The sequence below is a fragment of the Chlorocebus sabaeus genome, chromosome 21 (genome assembly GCF_047675955.1).
Source record: "Chlorocebus sabaeus isolate Y175 chromosome 21, mChlSab1.0.hap1, whole genome shotgun sequence".
NCBI lineage: Eukaryota > Metazoa > Chordata > Mammalia > Primates > Cercopithecidae > Chlorocebus > Chlorocebus sabaeus.
Window position 1 is genome coordinate 63392095 of NC_132924.1, and position 23050 is coordinate 63415144.

General features: G+C 34.8%; 2 long non-coding RNA genes across 6 annotated transcripts in view; one reads left to right on the forward strand and one right to left on the reverse strand.

Moving 5' to 3' along the window:
• LOC119626239 (uncharacterized) overlaps positions 1-23050 on the forward strand; it is a 231578-nt gene that overhangs the window by 174865 nt on the left and 33663 nt on the right. The window lies entirely within an intron of this gene.
• Positions 8670-23050, reverse strand: part of LOC140709672 (uncharacterized) — a 48124-nt gene continuing 33743 nt past the window's right edge. The window contains exons 3-5 of one of the 2 annotated variants that reach the window (XR_012090375.1): positions 13915-13990; positions 10895-11508; positions 8670-8956 (exon numbers count right to left, since the gene is read on the reverse strand). This is a non-coding gene — a long non-coding RNA (uncharacterized lncRNA). The remainder of the gene's footprint in view (positions 8957-10894; positions 11509-13914; positions 13991-23050) is intronic. The other variant, XR_012090374.1, reaches the window with a different exon arrangement.

Below are 23050 nucleotides of genomic sequence, written 5' to 3' on the forward strand. Positions count from 1 at the left end.
CTTCAAGTGCATGTGCCGTTAACCATTCAATCGTTACACAGTCTGCCTGCTCCTAGGTCTCAGTTTTGTCATTGGCTATAGAACAGGCTTCTCTCCTAAACATCACTGTGCTGTATTCATCCATTGTGGTTAAGCAATTATGGTCATGATATTAGCCACTTTGTGGTTATTCTCAGAGGCTTCTGTAATAATCTTCATGCAAGTATGCAAAATTCAATATGAAACCATATACGAAATAGAGAAAATGCCACCTGAACACTGACACTTTTCTGAAGTTTTTTTCGTTTTGTGATTGGAAGTATAATTATTGCACACAGACCTATAGAGTAGTAGAGAACAGATTTTGAAGGGATTACTGATTGCTAAGGTATTTTACAAACTACTATCTGAATATAAAGTTATAGCCACGGGAAGTCTAAATATTATAACTGTAGCCACTTATTTATCTTTTAAAAATTGTTTGAAATGATAACTGAAGTTTTGACTCATATTTAAAAGATAATTAGGACTGGAGATGTGGTTGCTGCCACCCTTAATTAATGCCCTTCATTTTCTGACCTCTGTGAGTTGACAACTAATAGACCACATAGACCTGAAGCAAAGCCTACTAGTTGACAAGTGTCATCCCTTTTCACAAAGCATCTAGCCAAACTTTCCATTTTAAGAGGCAACTGATTAGGGAAAAGAACTTACATGTACAACAGTGGAGGAAATTTATATATAATATTTAGATTAACCCAATTTCTAATTCTTAAAATAGAAATAAATGGTTAAGGATAATTCAGCAAATGAAAAAAATTAACAGCAATAAGGAGAAAGACTAACAGAATAGCTAATTCAAAAGCCCAAAAATTACAAAGGTAATTCAGGAATTAGAAGATAATTTAAAAATTATATTTGATATATAAAGACAAATTTATAAAGTAAGAATCAAATGCTATAAACAGACAACATTTAGAGACCAGGAAAAAGCCCTTTGAAATAAAAGAAATACACACACACATAACACATACACCCAAATATAAGTCTGGCTGAATGCAAAATTCAAAAACTGAAAAAAAAAAAGATTTTTTTTTATAGAAAATTAATCCAGGAGGTTGTTTTTGATTTTACAGGCTCATAGGTGGAAGGGAATTGCCTTGTCTTAGATGAGACTTTGGCCTGTGGGTTTTTGCATTAATGCTGAAATGAGTTATGACTTTGGGGGACTGTTAGGAAGCCATATTTTGAAATGTGAGGATGTGAGATTTGAGAGGGGTTGGGGTGGAATGATATGGTTCGGCTGTGTCCCTGCCCAAATCTCGTGTTGAGTCGTAGCTCCAATAATTCCCATGTGTGTGGGAGAGACCTGGTGGAAGGTAATTGAATCATGGGGATTGGTTTTTCCCATGCTCTTCTCGTGATAGTGAATAAGTCTCACAAGATCTGATGGATTTATAGAGGGAAGCTCCCCTGCACTTCTCCTTCTGTACACCATGTAAGACATGACTTTGCTCCTTCTTTGCCTTCTGCCATGATAGTGAGGCCTCCCCAGCCATGTGGAACTATGAGCCAATTAAACCTCTTTTCTTTATAAATAAATTTTAAAAAGAAGAAAATATATTAATAAAAATATTAGAAAAATGGATAAAAATATTTCATAAGAAATATTTGAATTAATTTCTCATTGTTGAAGAAAATAAAAAATCATTAGGTTGTATAGTCCTCCAAGGGCCTATAGAAAAAAAAAATGAGGAAAGGTCCATATATTGATAGTCTTCTAAACTTTCAATGGAAAAAGTTTAAAAAAATTCCAAGACATTGTAAAAAAGTTTTCAGAGAAATATGACCTGTCACTAATAAATGTACAACTATTCAAGTGGCTAGACTTTGATCACTAATGTAGTATGAGTGAGGACAAAGAAGCAACATCTTCTAAGTTTTAATAGAAAATAATTGGATACCAGCATTTCCAACCACTCAGCATTAAAGGTTCACAGCACACAAAAGTCATTTTCAGACAAGAACACAGAAATATTATCTGAGTTATTCTTTCTAAGAAATTTATTTGTGGCTGTACTCCAGCAAACATGATGGGAGGAACTAAGAGGAACACATGCAATAGTACAGTTGTTCTAGGAATGCCAAGAAAAGTATTCAAGAATGATGGCTCTGGAATGGGCCTAGAATGAGAGAGACACAAATAACAACAACAAATAAAAATAATATATAACACTAATTACAGCATCGTTTGTGGAAGTCACTGATCTAAGTACATTAGAAGTCACTGTTCTAAGTATACTCATGTAAACTGAATCCCTCTCATCAGTCCCAAGAGTAGGATTACTATTATTACCATTGTACAATGGGGAAATCAAGACACACGCATAATTCAGATGACTTTCCCAAGTTGTGGCACTGAATTCAAGCCCAGATAATCTGGTTTCTGTGTCTGTAGGCAGTCAGTGGTTCTGAAAAAAAAGAAAGCCTTTAACGAGATTGAAATAAAATCTATTCAACCCGAAAAATTTTGGCGACGTGATTAAGAAGATAAATGCTTCTTCTTTCACAGAAAAAAGATACTTCTGTCACACAGGGGAAAAAAACAGTCATGGTATTTGAATGAAGGAGAATATAATTTGACATATTGTTGGTATGTTCACAGCCTTCAAAGGAAATTGATTATTGGTTTCTGAGTTGACTTGAGAAATTAACAACAGTTTATCTCAATCCTTTCCTATCTCTTCTGGCTTTCAAAAAACCAAGTTAAGCCTTCTTTGCACAAATGATTTAAAATTGAAACAAGTCTTACTTATTTGGGTGTTTTAGACATAAAGCTAAAAATAAAATGTCCCAAATGTCACATTAACTCTTCATCCTTACTCTCAAGGTAAGAGCTTTTCTTGAGGATTTTTATCTCAGCATGAATGTGTTGGGAAATAAAATTAATAGTCATTCCTCCTGGACCGTAGTTAGTCAGATTCTGGCCACTGTTTTGACTGAGTAGCTTGTTCTTGAGTGAGAAGTTGTAAGGGATAGGGATAGGTCTCCTTGAACCAATTTAATGGGGCAAGCTGTGCCTCCAGAGCCAAGCTTCCTACTTCCTTTTCTTAGAGTGCGCTAAGGTGCCTAATTCCTCAACAAACCACAGTCCTCTCCAATGCTGCAGAAACAAGCCAGTTCCTGATTTCCCTTCTTCCAGTACTACCATACCAGAAAGGGAAGACAGGATCAGAAGCATGGATGAGGTGCTTATAGTTTATGTTTTTTTTCTTTCACTCCCAGAACCCAGTCTGAGGAAAGAGCACACCATTTTTCTTAATTGCCTTTTCTGTTTTATGGAGACAAGTGTAGTTGTAGCAAAAGTCAAAACAGTATATCTGGATTTGATTATTTCATGGCAATTTTGTGTAATTTTATATAAAATACATAATATAAATACTAAAAAGAGTACTGAGTCTTGGTTGTAACAGTATTATCATTTTTAAAAATTTATCTGGTTCATGTTGGTGTTTGAATAAAAATAAATAAAATTAAAAAATTAGTCTTGATAATTTTATTTAACTTCATGGTCTTAATCCCTTTGTCTTTAAAATGGTGATAATGCGTGTTCCACCAACTCAAAACATAGTTATGAGGATGACATAATTTGGTTGCAAATGCTTTTTATAATGCTAAGCACTATATAAAAATAAGTTTCAATATTTCATCAGTATATTGGGGTGTAATATTTCTTTTGAAATTTTGATCTTTAGATGTGAGGTCTTCTGATGCCACTAAGATAGACTGGGAGCTATGGGACTTTGGAGGGAAAACAAAGTGTTTTGAAATGGTGTTAATTATCTATATTCTGTACTATTAAAAGTTTGATTTTTGTATAACAATTTAAGTGAAAATGGTTAACTTCCATTGTTACCGGCTTACTTTTACATCTGTAGTCCCCAGTCTGTTTGCAATGGATTTGGTAAATTGAGTGAGTAGAGTTCTGATTCTTTGTTGAGTACTGGAATAATTCCAGGCCCTAAGATAACTTGAGTGCTCTCTTTTTCTATGAAGTATCTTTCTAAATTATTCCGGGGGCAATTTAGAGCACATATTGGATTCAGAAAGTGATCCAGGTTAAGCTGTTCAGTGAACAGTGAAATGCTTTTCCTTGCTTTAAAAGCTTGAAATATCCTAGTTCCTGCATACAGGTAGCAACCTTCTTTACTTAAGCCTGATGGCCAATTTCTCTTGTTATAGTTTCTAGTCTCTAAAGACCCAATAATACTTGTATTGCTTTCATTGAAAATGTTAACCCAGTTCCTCTAAGTATTATCCTAGACACTGCTCTTTTCTCCACATTTTCTATTTTTATTCACTGGAAGGAACAAACACTATCTGTGTTTCAACATACATTCGTATGGCTTTTTGATTATGAGTTGATGAAAGTTTCAGATAGATTCTTTTTTATTCAATATACTACTCTGTCATCAGAACTTAATTTCATTATAGTAGTAGTGAGGGGCAAGTGAACATTTTTCCTTGTATATCTACTATAGAAATGTAATGCAGAATTCAGTAGAAGACTGAATAGAATAGATAAATAAACTTATATATTTAAGAGTAATCAGAATAAGGTTTTCCTATTATAGATTGTCCACATCTATAAATATATTTGCATATAAATGATTTTCGATAAGACTCTATAATTGCACTATATAATTTTCCCAATTAAGTTACATTATTTTTCAATTGTTTCTTATGTTTCAGCATGACTAAGGTGGGGTATGGGTGTGTGTATGTGTATGTAGGCACCCTTTGAAAGTATTATTATTTAGCCTCTGCCGTCAAATACAGGAACAGGACTGTGATATTATTTTCAGCTAAAATAATGTATGTTAGCGTTACATTATTTTCACAAATGGGTAAATGTGTCACATTCAAAAGCCTCCATTATTATACATTCAAGAAAGGAAGCAGTGGTCACAAGGGGAAGTTATTGTGCAGCGTTGTCAGCCATTTATTTTATCAGATGTCTTTAAAATGCCTATCAGTTCCATTTGCTTGTCTGCATGCAGAGCTCATGCATATAGTTGTGCCTCTCTGGTGGTCAATTTTGTTTGAAGGTTATACATTTCCTTTGTCAGTCTACTCTCCTTACCTGTTTCCTATTATCTTTGTGTGACTGATAAGTTCTGTTACATTTTTATCCCTAATACCATTAGAAATAAATGATTTAATTCACATTAATGAATTTCTTATTGGAATACATTAGATAAGCAACTCTCTAAAGGAAAGTGACTTGTACATTTAATTGAATCTGATAAAGAAGTTGAAAAATACCTTTACCAAGTTAATTTCTTTCTCTATTATTAATTCCCTACTTCCTCACAAATGTATCTGTTGCAAGTTAAAACAAAGGACACAAAATCAAAGAGACATTAATACAAGGGTTAAATAATAAGCCAATATCATGTCCTATTCCTAAGTTGCATAGGTATATTATAGAAAAATAGCTCAGAGAGAATACATTATAACATTAACAATAGTTATTTCTGTCCGGGCGCCCAGTACTTTGGGAGGCCGAGGCAGGCGGATCACAAGGTCAGGAGATGGAGACCATCTTGGCTAACACTGTGAAACCCCTTCTCTGCTAAAAATACAAAAAAATTAGCTGGGCACGGTGGCAGGCGCCTATAGTCCCAGCTACTCCGGAGGCTGAGACAGGAGAATGGCAGGAACCCGGGAGGCGGAGCTTGCAGTGAGCCCAGATCGCGCCACCGCACTCCAGCCTGGGCGATGAGCAAGACTCCATCTCAAAACAAAACAAAACAAAACAAAAAAACAAACAAAAAAAATAGTTGTTTCTGTACCATAGTTATGTTGACAATTCTAATTTTATTCTCCATAAATTCTACTTTAAAAACACTCAGCAACAAGTACTGATCAAGATATTTTTAAAAATTAATACTTTCTTAAATTTAAATTTTTAATAAAAAAGTATTTGAAAATAAAAGCTTACATAAATGCTACAAAAACAAACAAACAAAGAAACAAACAAACAAAAAAAACCATGGCTGCATAAAATCTCTGATGTCTCCAACTACATATATCACAGAAATCATAGCATATCTATTTTTAAATTTTGTTTTACTATCATTTCATTTTAAGTTCAGGGGTACAAGTGTAGGTTTGTTACATAGATAAACTGCTGTCATGGTGGTTTGTTGTACAGATTGTTTCATTACCCAGGTATTAAGCCTAGAACCCATCAATTATTTTTCCTGATCCCCTCCCTTCTGCACCCTCCATGCTCAGACAGGCCCCCAGTGTGTGCTGTTTCCCTCCGTGTGTCCATGAGTTCTCATCATTTAGCTCCTATTTATAAGAGAGAACATGCAGTATTTGGTTTTCTGTTCCTTTGTTAGTTTGCTAAGAATAATGTTCTCCAGCTCCATCCATGTCCCTGCTCAGACAATGCAACTACTTTTTTTTTTAACACACGAATAGATGGGTTCCCAAAATGTTAAATTATTTTTCTGTTGTTTTAGTGGTTAAATCTAGGATTTCTAACCTCTCTACAAAATGTTTTAAACAATAAAATCTTCCTCTTTTCAGGAAGACATACTTTTGGAACTACCACTACACCTTAAATAAGGTTAAGAAAAAAATTCATGATTTATATCTTACCTGTAATTTCTTTATTTCTTTTCCTTCTTGATTTTCATGCTCAAATAAAAATATCCATATTTGTCTCCACCATAACAGAGAAAAGAAAGAAATCGCACTGAATGAATTACCAATTCTTCAACTATTCTTATCCACTTACCCCTCTGGTTAAACAGCTTTCCAAGTTGTTTCCAGCTGTGTGAAGTAACTGGCAATAATTAAGTAACACTGGTAATATGGGAGGTAAAACCTATGTTGTTATGAACCTTAGAAAGAAGAGGTTGTTTAACTTTCTCTAATTGCTGGTTGCAGCTTTCTTAAAGCTGGAATTGTTAAGTCCCGTCTTATTTTCATTTTAAGAGAGCTCGTCAGGGTAAAAAGCCAACCCAGAAGCAAGGTAGCACCGAGAGCCAGAGTTAGAGTTAAACTCCTGATAGTATCATTTAACCACCTGAATCAAAATATGTCCGGAACATGTACACTCCTGAGAGTTTCATTTACTGTTCCTACACATTTCACATTTAGAGTTAAGTTCATAAAAGGGATTTTGTTTTGTTTTCATCATTTATTTTTTAAAAAATCTTAATAATACAGGGATTTTATTGTCAGCTTCTGTGTTAGTTTTCTTAGGGTTGCTGAAACAATGTGCCACAAACTGGGTGGCATACAACATAAATTTATTGTCTCACAGTTCTGGAGGCTAGAATTAAACAATCAAGGTGTCAGCAGGATAGGTCCTTTGGAGCGTCGTGAGGAAGAATCTGTTCCCTGCCTCTCACCTAGCTTCTGGAGGTTTCGTGGCAATCTCTGTGTTCCTGGGCTAGTAGAAGCATCACTTCAATCTCTGCCTCTCTCTTCATATGCGTTGTCTCTTTGGGTGAATCTGTCTCCAGATTTTCCCTTTTTATTGGCTTAAAGTCCACCCCAATGGCCTCATTTTAACTTGCTTATCTCTATAAATACCTTGCCTCTGAATAAGGTCACATTTTGAGATACTGGGAGTTAGGACTTCAACGTGTGAATTTTGGAGGGGTGCGATTCAACCTATAATAGCTCCAATCTGAGATCCAACTGAGCTATTGATATTTCTAACCTTCAAAGAAGTACCGTCCAGAGCCTAGAAATGGAATTTCAATATCCAGCTATAAGAGGTATAACCTTCTACTCTGTCACATATTCAAGAGTGACTGATTCTGTTACCCTGAAGGCTCCTCTCTTGTTTTTTTTGTTTATAACTCTTTTTCATTTCCATGTTGGCTCCTCTCTGTTCACTGTCCCTTGCCATGGAAATGTGGTTCTCCTGGCATCATGGGATGCAGGTAGGCATAGTGTCTATGTGAGTTTTGGGCCACATTGCTTGGTGAACTTTAGCCACTTGCCCACCTGAGGCAGCTACTCTGCCTTGGGGCCCACAAACTGTCTTTGTATTGCGTGAGTATGGACTTTCTTAGAAATCAGTCCTGTCTACCAAAAGTACTATTTCCAACTCTAATTCTTCCTCTAATGTCATCACCTTTTGGTAATTAGAGTAAGCCTGATGATCTCTTTCTTCTCTGAACTTTCATCAAGGGTGACTTTGTGTTTCCCATGTGAACCATCCCTCATTCTGGCCCCCCAAGCAAATGAGTCTGCCATTTTGCAGTCAGAGTTAGCAATTGCACTGCTTGCTTGCCACACCAGCAACTTCTCAGTCATCTGTCGGATGGCAAAATAGGTCCACTGGACTTCACTGTCACTCACAATCTGATTAAAGGAACGAATATTTATTTTATTAGTGGAACATACACTTTCCTTCCTTCACTGTTCCGCTTTGAATTTCTCATCTTTCCAAAGCTCATACAAACCAACCTTGTGTACATACAATCAATTAAAACCTTGAGTAAGAGTAATAGTGTAGTTTTGTCAGAGACTGCAAAACACTTTAAAGACACTGCCTTTTAGTCCACAAGAAGTATGCAGGAAGGATATACTATTGTGTGTATGTTTTGAATGGAGAAATAAGCAACTTTTTTTAGTAATTACTATAAACTAGGCACAGCTTCAGGTATTAAATATGCATTGATTTATTTAAACCTTACAAATAGCTTATGAGGTAGGTATTATCTCATTCAGTTAGGATCTTTGCAGGAAAAGAATGGCTCAAAATAAGATAATACAGAGACTATGACAAAGAAACAATGCTGAGGCACCTAGGTCAGCAATTTTGTTAAGCTATTTCACCCTGAGAGCCAAAGGGACTAAGAGAGAAGATATGTGATGAGGCCAGCGTTGGAGCCATGGTGTGGGGTCAGTTGGCAGGTGCTGTAGTCCAGAAAGGTTGAAGATGCTATCAAAGACAAGAAGGAGAAAAGAAAGACAAATTATCTCTCTGAAAAACTGATTCTTGACATTATGCACATCATTTCTACTTACATCCCATTGACTGGAAGTTAGCCTTGGTCCCATGCCTAGATGCGAGAGCTCCTGGGGAATTTAAATTCCATTGTTAATTATCAGTAGTCACGTACCTAAATAAAATATGGGGAAAAATTATATTGGAGGACCAAGGGGAGTTGTTAACATACTACTCATTCACGGAAACTGAAAATAGGGTGTGGTAGAATCTGGCACTAATTAGCTTTATCAATTTGGGAATCTATTAAATCTCTCGCTTTTACAGTTTATTATTTAAAACAAAACAATTTTAATTCATTTACGATGATGCTCGATACAAACTATTTGCTGATTTAATATGCTTTGAGAAAAGTGAGTAGAGTATTGCGATCTAATTTCTATGTACCAAAATGTGCTACTTAAGTGTCTGTCCTTAAGGATTAGAGGCAAATGTCTTTTATAAAAATGCCTTTAGGATTCCTGTCTGCCATGGTATATGAATAATTTAGTTTGATGTGATTTGGATTCAGCATCAATCAATATCTACTGAATGAACATCACAAAACGTATGTTTTGTAACTCTAAATGTGTTGATTAAAGTCTCAGAACTCAGACAATTGCTAACACCATTAGGAGAGCAGTAGTTTTCAAAGTGTGGTCGTCTGACCAGAAGCATAAGCAAATTATTGGGCTGAATTAGATCTTCTGGTGTTGAAATCAGGGAATCTTTTAATAACTTTTTAAGGTGTTTCATAAGCATGTTAAAAATAGAACTACTGGCCTAGATCAAGGACTTGACCTTATAGAACCTCAGTTCCATCCTGTCTCAGAAACAATAACTGTAACTATATTGTAGAGTTATTTGGAGAGTTAAACAGTGTAACACAGGTAAAGCCTTTAATAAAGCCTGGCAAAGAGTAAAGGCACAATAAATATTAGCAGCTTGCTTTTTTTTTTTTTTAAACAATTAGTAGTCTTTGATCTATTATTTTTTATAGGAAATATGCAAATAAAAATATTGGGTAAAATTTTTATGAATAATGATTTAGAATTCAGAAACTATGCCTTCTAAGTATATTCCTGTATAATTTTTTTTAACTCTTACTTTAGGTTTTGGGTACATGTGCAGGTTTGTTATATAGGTCAATTTTTGTCATGAGGTTTTGTTGTACAGATTATTTCCTCACCCAGGTACTAAGCTGATATGCTTTGACTCTTTGTCCCCACTTAAATTTCATCTTGAATTGTAATCCTCAGTGTTGGGGGAGGGACCTGGTGGGAGGTGATTGGATCATGGAAACAGTTTCCCCTTGTTGTTCTTATGAATTGTCATGAGATCTGGTTGTTTGAAAGTATGTAGCACTTCCCCCCCCACACACTTCTCTCTCTCTCTCTCTCTCTCTCTCTCTCTCTCTCTCTCTCTTTCTTCCTTCTACTGTCACATGAAGACTTGCTTGCTTCCCCTAGCCCTTCTGCCATGATTGTAAGATTCCTGAGGGCTACCCAGCCATGCCTCCTGTACATGTACAGCCTGCAGAAGTGTGAGTCAATTAAACCTCTTTTCTCCATAAATTACCCAGTCTCAGGCATGTCTTTATAGCAGTATGACAAGGGACTAACACATAAGCCAAGTACCCAACAGTTATTTTTTCTAATCCTATCCCTCCTCCTACCTTCCACCTTCAAGTAGGTCCCAGTGTCTGTTGTTACTTTGTGTTCATAAATTCTCATCATTTAGTTCCCACTTATAAGTGAAAACATGTACTATTTGGTTTTGTGTTCCTTTGTTAGTTTGCTAAGGATAATGGTCTCCAGCTCCATCCATGTTCCCACAAAATATATGATCTCATTCTTTGTTATGGCTGCACAGTATTGCATGGTGTATACGTACCACATTTTCTTTATCCAATCTGTCATTGATGAGAATTTAGGCTGATTCCATGTTTTTGCTATTGTAAATAGTGCTACGATGAAAATCTGTGTGCATGTGTGTTTATAGTAGAATGATTTATATTCCTCTGAGTATATCCCCAGTAATGGGATTGCTGGGTCCAATGGTAGTTCCTTTTTAGCTCTTTGAGGAGTTCACATATTACTTTACACAATGGTTGAACTAATTTACACTCCCACCAACAGTGTATAAGTGTTCCCTTTTCTCTGCAACCTCAACAGCATCTGTTATTTTTTGACTTTTTAATAATAGCCAATCTGACTAGTGTGAGATGGCATCTCATTGTGCTTTTTATTTGCATTTCTTTAATGATCAGTGATATAGAGCTTTTTTTTCATATGCTTGTTGGTCATGTGTGTATCTTCTTTGGAAAAGTGTCTGTTCATGTCCAGGTCCAAACCTCCAAGGTCTATTCTTATTAAATAAGAAAAGGAAGTATCTGCTTAGGAGACAATAAAATGTAGTTGTTAAAGCCCCAAAAGCCTTGACTCAAACCTCAGCTCAACTCAGATCTGGGAAAGTTGCTAATCCTCTTCCTTTCTCTGTTTCTGCATCTGCATAGTAAGCATAATAAACAAAGTTTCTTCTATCATAGAGCTGTCGTTAGCACAGATTGTTAAGATAGTTGCTTTCACCAAAAAATTTTAATTTAAATGTTATCCTTCACAAAATAAAATTTGAATTTAAATGTTATCTACTATTATTCCCAGGCAATTATGCTTGAAGAAGAGTGTTTGTTGCATTCATTTCAGTACATTATTGCTCAAACAGTGAATTCATTTCTTTCTTCTAATATTTATTTCAGTAATTCTATTTTGTTCTGTCCCTTAAGAAAAACTCTCCCTGCTCCCCAACTTCATAAAAAATTCTTCAAAACATACACTTTTTGTAATTGTTTACTTTCAATTAGCTCCTAAGCACCTCTCCTGGGTGAATTAAAGTTGAGGAACAATAAAATAGAGAGACTTTAAATAATTATAAATAAAAATGTATGTCTAGTTATGTTAAGGGCTCAGAATAATCCTTAAATATTTCCTTAAAGTCTACTTAATTTTTTCCCATGGGTAACATGTCCTTTTCTATAAATATAAGCTTTCTGTGCTGAAGAAAATCAGGGTGTATACCTACATAAAATACTTTTCTGAACCCTAAAGCCAATTTAACATTTCATGTCACTTTTAAAGTTTTTCTCACTTCAAGTGGAGCCACTCATGTTGTCTGGGATGTTTGGTAATTGAGTTTCTCAAGGAATATGTGACACATTGTGATGTACTGTAAAAGGATTTCAGAGTTATCCATTCCCAGACCCTTCATAATCCACTAAAAATACATTTCAGTGTCCCCTGACTGTGCCTCAGGAGGCCCTACCAACCTCATATTTCTTAATCTGATCTTATTTTCTGGTCATCAATTTGATTTCTCAGCAACTGGCAGCACTAGGTCTTCTTTGAATAGCCTCATGTCTATAAATCTTTATCTCTATTTTTTCAATTTTCCTCCCAGTCTATGTTGATCTTAACCCCTAAATTTTTATCACTTGTAGCCTGAATTACAGGTGACCTATTCAATGCTATCGGTCAAGTTTCCACTTAATAAGCCTGGAATGGCCCTTGTCATTTAAAAAAAGAAAAATGAACAGTTCTGAACGAAAAGTGTGGGACAGAAGGAACAGAAATCCACAGAGGGAAGGAGAGGGAGAGAAAAAGAGGACAGACCAAAACAGTGCTGAAAAAGTTGAGGGCCTCACTGCTTGTATATTTTCCCTTCATGTTTAATCTATTCTGCTCCCTGTTTTAAATGAAAGATTGTTCACCATTTCTGGAAAAATAGACAATTAGAATCTCATAATAAGCCACTGTGAATAAATTATATATTTTATATGGTGAATTAACCATTAGGAGAAATAAACTCAACAATTTTACTAGTGGCCTAAGTGTATCATTTTATAATAATAAAAAATGAATCACATAATTTTGTATTTTCTCTGTAATTTTTAAAAATACTTTTGGAAAGAATTTATGTTTAATAGTGCTTCAAAGAAGGTGGGTATTTCCTTTTACAAATCATTTTCTGTCTAGTCCCCAACCCTAATTGAACAGAACAAATGTAAATGTGATGCTGGAGAGCACCTGATCAACATCCATCTTATACAAACTAGGCTTTTCTTTTTAAGCGATCACTTTCTCTCCTCCTGATTCTCTGATGAATATGTCAGTTATGAAGTTCATTGTCCAACATGCATGTATATAGCAGGCATTTCAATGAGTCTATGGCAACGATTAAAAGAATAAACCACAGATTTCACTGTCTAAAATTGGGGTCCAAAAGAAATAGACACATGGCTAAAAGGATGTTCAGGCTGGGCAGAGTGATACTTCGACTTGTTTCTTAAACTGTTTGGTATTGTATAAACCTCCTATATAATTCAGAGTATTCCAATAACTTGAAACAAAATGCTAGATTAAAATAATGACAACAAATACAATTTGGAAAGAAAACAGATTGTTGTCTGTGTGAATCAAATAGAACAAGCAATCGGATCACATATGCATCTAAAGAATTCAATTTGAATTCTTGGTCATTTTAGGTAGGAAGGTTGATTTTGAACAGACTTAATGGAGTGATAAATATAGAAAAGTGATACATAGTATGATGTGCGTGTAAGAGCCCTAGTAATGATCCTATCCTGCCCCACCCCCACCAGTCATTACTAGATTGACTCTTTTGTGCAGTTTGGAAATGAAGTTAGTTTATGATTTCATTTATTGAGCAACTACTGTATAATCTAGGTGTAGTTAAACCCTCTAGATTAATACAAATATATTATAAAATAGCTTTCTAACTTAAGTGCCAATTTGTAGCAGTTGTAGAGGAAAATGACATACATTCGTAAAACAATTAAATAATATGATATCTTTTCCTTTGTTAAATAGTGCAGTGTATAAAATATTAAAAAATACATCAGAGCTTCATGTCATGAAAGAAGTTAGAGCAATATTATTCAAACCATGTTCCAAGATATCTCAGTAAGATAATCTGCAAGAAAAAATGTTCATGGTGAAATATGGATCATGGAAAATGCTGAGTACTATAATGTCATCTGGGAAATTCTGCATGTGCATTCACATAGTAAAGGCTTTGAGAATTGCTCCAGATAGTTAATCTTTTTATATTTGTTACTTAAACTCCTGGTAGCTACCTGCTTTATATGAACTGCAAAGCAATTTTTCAATTCCAAACGAAAGTATCAGTTGCTTTCTGTGATGCCTGGAATAATTAATTAAGACTACATAAGCACAAGATAGGACATATATACATACACATACACACATCAAAGAAAATGCCTATTATTAAGAACTATGAATAAAGAATACACTGCCAATTCAACCACTGTCATGCTTGCTTATCACAGGTATTTTACTTTATACTTACTGAAAGATACATTTTCAGGGAATTGTATCACATATTACTTCTGTGCTGTTATTTTATTTTATGTTTTTTTTTTTGAGATGGAGTCTTGCTCTGTTGCCCAGGCTGGAGTGCAGTGGTGCCATCTCGGCTCACTGCAAGCTCCGCGTCCCGGGTTCACGCCATTCTCCTGCCTCAGCCTCCCGAGTTGCTGGAACTACAGGCGCCGCCACCATGCCTGGCTAGTTTTTTTTTTTTTTTTCAGTAAAGATAGGGTTTCACCATGTTAGCCAGGATGGTCTCGATCTGACCTCGTGATCCGCCCACCTCAGCCTCCCAAAGCTGTGCATTTATAAAACTACAAACTATACATGAAATAAATTGGTTAAGATATTCCTGAATAATTATTTATATTTTGGGTTTGAACATTGATACCCCTTTTCACCAGGTTCACAGGGGGAAAACTGGAGAATGGAAGCTACATGTGAAGGAAGGCTAGGCAGAAAGCTTGAAGGAAATTGAATTTTGATGGTTCCTTGAGACCAATCATGGTTTGCCAACTTATGTACAAGAATAAAATAAACTGATTAGTAATTTAGGCCACCATTTGCCAGGTTGTCTGTTACTTGTAGAAAAATACAATCCTAGTGAATATACTTGCCATTCTATGTTCCATGCCCTTGCAGGAGTGTGACTTGTTCAGTGTTTCTTTCAGCTATCAAATTAAGGCAGTAAGTTAGATTTGAATGTGATGCAGGTATTCAGATACGCAAGGAAACAGTAAGCACAAGCTTTCTAGTGTGACCACCATTTTTCACACATGGATGAATATAGAGTGCAGTTAAATCAAAAGTGAGATGAGACCCTGAATCTTGAGGCCATTTTAGAAGAGTGATATGGTGCATGTAAACTTGACATTCCAAAAGAAACAATTCCATGATAACTTAGGCTCTATCTCTTGATGTCAGAGAGAGACTTAACCATCTGTCATCTCAACAAACCAGAGTGTTCAGAGAGGTAGACTTTGTATGGCCTATTTCTCTGTGCTTCTTAGTCTCCCGTTGACAGCAGCATAGGAGTGAAGGATCTTAGGATTTATTAAAGTTAAAATATGACTGAAGCATCATTGTGGGAGTGTCCATCAGATTAAAGAAGCCTTGAAAAAATAAAGGAAAGTGTAAATTATTTTATTGTGAGTTTAAAATGTTGAAATATTTTATATTCTCCTTCAGATGATTGCAGTCATAAAATAGCCATAATTCCTTAGAAAATTCTTATTTTTTTAGGAAATATCCTTAGAAAATGAAGAGTAACGACATACTACTTCATATTTGCACTTTTCTTTCGTAAAGGAATCTTTGGGTCCCTCATTTTTTAGGTACTACTGGGTTCAGTAACTCACATTCTGTAATGTCATGTGCCTGTTTTTCTTATGGTATTTATCATATTCTAAACTCATCAGGTATATTTCTATACTTGTTTAATGTTTGTTTCTGACAACTAGAATGCTCATTTTATAAGAGCAGAAAATTCATCTAACTTGTTCATCACTGATTTCCCAAAACTTAACGTGTAGTAGGTTGAGAATGTGTTTGTTGAATAAATGAAGGTATGAATTATTAAGGAAAAATAAAAGTCAGGATTATAGTAATTTCAAGACTAAATGTACAGCTTTAAAAGTATTGTGAAATGACTGGAAACATTACCTGATATCCTGTCCTGCCTGGTATTATAAAAACTCATAGAATCGTACTGGCAAAATCAATGAAATTTTCCTGCTGAGTGACCACTGAAATCTTTGAATATGCTTTTTTTTAGATGTTCTAAATGTTTTAATAATATTTTCAATTCTTCTATGTAGTTTCAAGAAAGTTATTAAGTTACCTGGGTTTAGTGAAGAAAAGAATATTGTTACAATGGCCAAATATATCTCAGCTGCAATGCTACATGCACAAAGAAACTTAAAGAACTACAAATGACAGTATAGCAGAAAATACTGGTTAAATGATTTTTTTTTTTCCAAAAATGATCTGAAACCATGGATCTGTCCTTTGTAGAAGAGTCTTCAAATTCATCATACAACTTTTTAATAAAATAGTATTAGTCGTATTTGAAAACCCATGCTTTTCTGACAGGTTCCAAAGTTAACACATCTATTCAAGCTAGAATTGCAAAAATAAATGTAATTTTACAGTCTACATATAGCCCCAGATACAGAAACGTTAACCAAGAAAGAATTGCTCCTTTGTTAGAAAGAAAATTGCAATTATTCATTGAAGTTAGTTAACAGAAAGGTATTTTTGTGTTCCTCTATCTAACTGAGACTTGTGACTTATATATTGATTTCTATGTGGATATTTTAGGGAAGATAATTTCTCCACTCATGCAACTTGGACTTTACATGTCCACATTAGACAATCATTTTGCAAAACAATGAGACTTTTTAAAAATGGGAATCCAAATAATTTAGCAAACTCTAATATCTGATCACTACATACTTTCTGTTATTTTTAAAGTTTCCCAACAACCACAATCATCAGCTGACAATGCTTGGAAAGATTAATATAAATTATTATTCTTTTACGAATTGCTTTTTTTGAACTTCAGTGAGTGTTAGACGTTTATATAGTGATTATAGTAAATATAAACTGTTTTTTCATGAGGTACATTTCATTGGCATCTGCTGTTTAATTATCCAATTTGCTGGATGCTGAATGGCTTAAAAATGTATTACTAACAACGGTTCTACCAATGAACCTGAAACTGTCACCATTAAAATACACCTTTGACATTGAGTTATAGTGTTTCCCTGAGTCATGTGTTAAAATCCCAGCATACAGCTTTGGGAAAGATAACCTTTTAAACTAATGTTCAGAAAATTATGGCCCACAAGCCAAACATAACCCATTGACTATTTTTGTACATAAAGCTTTAATGGAACACAGTCATGCTTATTTACTTACATATTGCTTATGGCTGCTTTAGTGTCACAAGGCAGAATTGAGTAGGTGCAAGAGAAACTGTAAGACCTAAGAGCTGAAAATACTTACTATCTGGCCCCTTACAGGAAAAAAGTTGCTGACCCTATATCCCTGCATTAAACCATTATTGCACACTATTCACAAACTTATCTCTGCTTATTAGATTCACTGTATACAATTTTGAGGAAAACAAACAGAATAGAAAAAGACAATACCTGCTTTCTGTGGCACTGGATGCCACAACTGGGTATCTTGGAGAGGCACATGAGGCACTAGCTGTCTCAAAGGTAAAAGTGAGGAAGAAGAGTTGAAATCAGTAAGAGTGAACCAAAAATTAACTTCAACTACTAAATCATTTTACCAATCACAGCCAAAAACAGAGGGGTAAAATCTGAAAAAAAAAAAAAAAAGTGAATTTTTAAATGAGTTTCGATGTGTCACTATAAATTTCCATGGCTGTTTAATGATTCCCTAGTTAAGCACACACTGTCTTCAAATTCAAAAACAACAGCAACAAAATATCAAACAAATTACATAGTCTGGTTCTCTGCTGAATAAAATAAGATACAAAGAAACCAAAACAATTTTAAAAGATAAATTAAACTACAGTTGTTTTACATTTAAGCCATCGTACATTTTATTAGTGTGCCCATATTTATAAAAATTTTAAGTTAAAGAACAGCTTTACTCCTACAGCATCTTAATAAGCAGTCCAAAGCATTTTAATGAGCTTATCATAAAATTCAACAATATGCAAGAGTAGCATTTTCTGATGTCATTAATATTTCTGGTATCATTTTCATGTGTAAAAACACAAGAAAAGCAAGTTCACATATGGGGTCTCATTGCAAACTCCCAAACTGAAATCCAGATATGTTAGGAATTACGTCTTTATCAGTTAATTTTTTAATTAAGAAGTTTTTTTTTAATCAACTATGTAAAGGGAAAAAACAATTTCTTGTCTACCTCCTAGAAAAAGAAAGAAAACACTAAAACACACACACACACACACACACAACAAACCAATTATGTACGGTTTAAACATCTTTCAGATTATAGGCAAAATTTCTTGGAATTGAGTCAGACATCACACCAGAGGTGTACCACTAGGACAAGTGCAGCTCCATGTGCTATGACCCAGCAGGAAGATGAAATGGCCCCGTGGTTAGCCAACAAAAGCTTCCATACAACATTTGCTTTCAGCTGAGATGGATGATTAATACAAATCAGTTTAACCTTCTACTTTAAACAACTAAAAAGCAGTTAAATATTTAACACAATGACTTTAAGGTAGTAGACAACAAGCATTGCAGAACAGTTATTCCTGAAGGGAAGAGAGGACCAATGAGATAAGCCTGCCTTACCTTGCTGCATTGAATGAATTTCCTTCACATAAAGCTGGCATCCTCAAAGATCTCTCTAGTGTGGCTGAGATAGCCAGGTCATAGGATTACACATATTTTGAGCCTTAGTTGATCCTGCAAAAACAGTCTTGCAAAGAACAAATTCACACTGCAAACAGCAGTATGTGAGAGTGTTTTTCATCTTTTTCATTTTAACAATTTTAGGGTATAATAGGTATGCTACTATGGTTTTGATTTGCATTTCCCTAATGACTAATATCTTCTAGGACCATTTTCAATGTGCATTGATTATTTTGATATCATTTTGGGGTGGGGGGGTAAAAGATCATTTATATTTTTTTATTTGGTTTGACTTTTGTTTCTGATTGACTTGCAAGAATATTTGTGTGTTTTGTTTTTTCTTTGTCCTGCAAATATCTTCTCTCACTCGGAGTTGCCTTTTCACTCTTTTAATGGTGTCTTTTGATTGACAGAAGTTTGTAATTTTAATTACATTTCATTTGTTCCATGTTTATGCTGGATACTTTTTACATTCTTTTCAAGAAATATTTACTCCATAGTGATGGAGTTTTAAATAATCAACTAGACTGAAGTTAATAAGGATATATAAGATTTCAAAAACAAGTAGTAAGTTAATCTGACTCAGTGATATAGAACCCTATACCAAATGAAGAGATAACACATACTTTTTAAAAGCAGATATTTTTTGGGTCTCTTTCATAATAGCTAGGTAAGCACAGTCAATACCGATCAATATGTGCCAATATTGTTTGTATTTTCAAATACTTCTTGTAGTGCTACAAGTTTATTAGATACATATTTAAGCAAGTTATAGCACATAACATCTTCATTAAATGTTTTGCTCATATGCAACATGGATTGTCACCTTTCTCACTGCTAGGCCTCTAATATCACCTCACATCCACCACATTAACATTGACTGATAATCCTGCAGTTACAAAAACACCCAAACTCTCGCTGGGTTAGTGAAAATATATTTCAAGTTACTGCTACATGCCAATACAATTAAGCATTGAGTCACAGTCATTATGGAGACAGGGAATACAGACAATATAAGCTTCATCACAACTGAGAAGATCTAGAAACACTTGTTAAATAGCATTGCTGACTACTGTGTACGTGTAACACTTGGAAAACTTTACCAAGTAATAGATTATGTGACATATCATAAGAAATATTCAAGAAACTGGATCACATAGAATTATATGCCTAGGGGTAGTTTTTTTTTGGGTTGCATCTGTTTGGTGATCTCTGACCTGCCTGTACCTGGATATGTATATCATTCTCTAGGTTTAGAAAGATTTTTGTTATTATTTCTTTGAATAAGCTTTCTAACCCTTGTTCTTTCTCAACTCCCTCTTGAAAGACAATGGCTCAGATTTGTTCTACTGGGATTATTTTCTAGGTCTCAGAGGGATTCTTCATTCCTTTTCATTCTTTTTTTTTTTCTTCTCTGTGTGTTTTCAAATAGTCTGTCTTCAAACTCACTGTTTATTTTTGATCAATTCTGCTGTTGAGACCTTCTGATGAGTTTTTCATTTCAGCTAATGTTTTCCTCATTTCCAAGATTCCGTTTGTTTGTTTGTTTGTTTGTTTTAATTATTTCAACCTCTCTGTTAAATCTGATAAATTGCTTTTGTGCTTTATCTTGGAGTTTTCTGAGTTTCCTCAAAACTGTTATTTTGAATTATTGATCTAAGAGTTCTTATATTGCTGTCTCATTGGGTTGGTCACTGGCTCCTCCTGCCTTTGTCCATTTGGGAGGGTTATAATTCCTTGTATACTGTTGTTTCTAACGGACACCTGTTGATATCTTTGCACTGAAGGATTAGTTATTTTTTCCTGTTTTTCCAGTCTGGGTTAGTTTGGCCTTTCTAGTGTATGTATGTTTAGAATATCTATGCAGTTTGACTATTGATTTCCCTTATTCCTAAGTTGCTGCCTCCTTGTTGGCACTACATGGTGCCCTAATTTCAAGTTTGCCTCAGCTTTTACCAAAGTTTGATGTGCCATTTGTGCTGAATTGGGGTTAGGGGGAGGAACCCAAAGGGGATTCCCTGGCTGTGTAGAGAGGCTGGTTAGGGGTTCATGCTGAGTGCTGCATTACCTCTTTGATTTGTCATCTCCTTTGTGTGAGCTGGAGAGCAGTGCCCATGTTTTGTGCACTGGAACTGCTAACCCCACCTCCACTGTCTATTTCCAGCAACCCTTTAGGGGTTCCTCTCCCTAAAGGCACTCAAGTTGTTTTCAGTGGGTTGAAGGAAAAACAGCTTTTCTGTGTAGGAACCCAAGATGATGGGGAAACCACCTGTCTGCTGCAATATCACATTTCCCAGAGACAGTAACTCCAGGGGAACTTTTCTGTGAAGTGCCTGACAGTTTGTAGGAAGCATGTAACACATGGAAAAGTCCATTTCCTCTACCCTCCCCATGCAGTTTACTTCTCTGTGGCTCAGGGATTATCACAGCCTCAGTTTTGAGTTCTGGAGTACTGGTGGTGATAATTTTGACACTGGACAGGATTTTGTTTTGTTTTGTTTTCTGTGGGGAGGGTGAAACCAGATTGCTTCTACTCCACCATTTTGTTGTTTTGTTGCTGTCATTCTTGGTTTGAGACACAGTCTAGCTCTGTCACTCTGACTGGAGTGCAGTGGTGCGGCCTTAGCTCACTGCAACCTCTGCCTCCCGTGATCAAGTGATTCTCGTCCCTCAGCTTCCCAAGTAGATGGGATTACAGGCATGCACCACCATGGGCAAGCTAACTTTTTTTCTTTCTGTATTTTTAGTAGAGACAGGGTTTTACCATGTTGGCCAGGCTGGTCTCGAACTCCTGGCCTCAAGTGGTCTGCTGGCCTCAGTCTCTCAAAGTGCTGGCATTACAGGTGTGAGCCACCATACCGGACCCAACTCCACCATTTTGGTGACATCAGTCTCTTGAGTCACATAGAAGTAATCAAAGTTTAGAAATTAATAGAAATTGAACACACACTTCCCAATACATTTGGGTTAAAATATAATCAGGTACAATCTTCCAAAAAATTCACAGACCAAATAAGGAGTTATATTGATAATAGAGATTAAAATACATTTTGAACTAATAACAGTGAAAATACAATGTGTCCAAACTTGTTAAATGTGTATAAAGCAATAGTTTCAAAAAACTGGCATGAAATGCTTACATTAGAAAAAAGTAAATATTGAAGATTTTTTGAAGTTTTCCAACTCAAGAAATTAGAAGAAAATAGAGAAGGTAAAGAAGGTAAACAAATAACATTAAAGAGCAAGAGGTAATTAAATAGAAACTTTAAAATAGAGATTAAAAACACCAAAATATTTTATTTTAAAATAACTCAAAATGTTGGCAAAATTGAGCAAGTAACAAGGTTAATTAGTAACTGAATAATTATAATTATAAGTAATTTCATAAGTGTGAAAAGCAAAATTGAAACTTTGTAGAAAAAACAGAGGTGAAGAATATTCATTTGATGTTAGGGGAGAGAAATAATTTTTAAACAAATAACAGGAAGAACAAACCAAATTTTAAAAGATTTACAACTAAGACTACATTAAAATGAAAACTTTTATATGATGTAATGCACAATTAAAGTGAAAAGAAAAGCTGAAAAGCACAATACTAAAAAAGAATTAGTTTCAATAATTTACAGATCCCTTTGGAATCAGTAAGAAAAATAAAAACAACCAAAGGAAAAACTGGGCAAAATTATGAAAATGTGATGCACATAGGAGAAAACTAAATTCCCTAATACTCAAAAAGATGTTAAACCTCAGCAGTAATCATGTAAATGTAATTAAAAACTAAAATGGAATACAATTTCATATTATCTCGAAGGCAAGGTGTACTAGATCCAATAACACCAAGGGAGATTATGGGTAAAGAAGAACCAAGCAATTACATTAAGTATGAATAATGAAGAACCTCCCGTACAAATGCTCAAGCTTACAAATAGAAACAAGATCATTACCAAATTAGTTTGTACTAGAATAAAATCAAAAAGACATATGCATGAAAATGGGTAAATATGCTATGAAATACTCTATGAAAATGGACAAATAAACATGCAACAAACTACTACATAATAATTAAAATAGATTAATTATAACCACTGGAACAAACATGAATAGAACTCAAAAAAATTTATGTAAAAATAAAAAAGAAGAACGTGATACTAATATGTTAAAATATATGCATAAACTCTTTAAACTGTACTCTATATTGTTTATGGATACATACAAATCTGGTAAAACACAAAAGCATGCCTGGGAATGATAGTACCATTTTCAGGGTGGAACTTAAGTTGAAG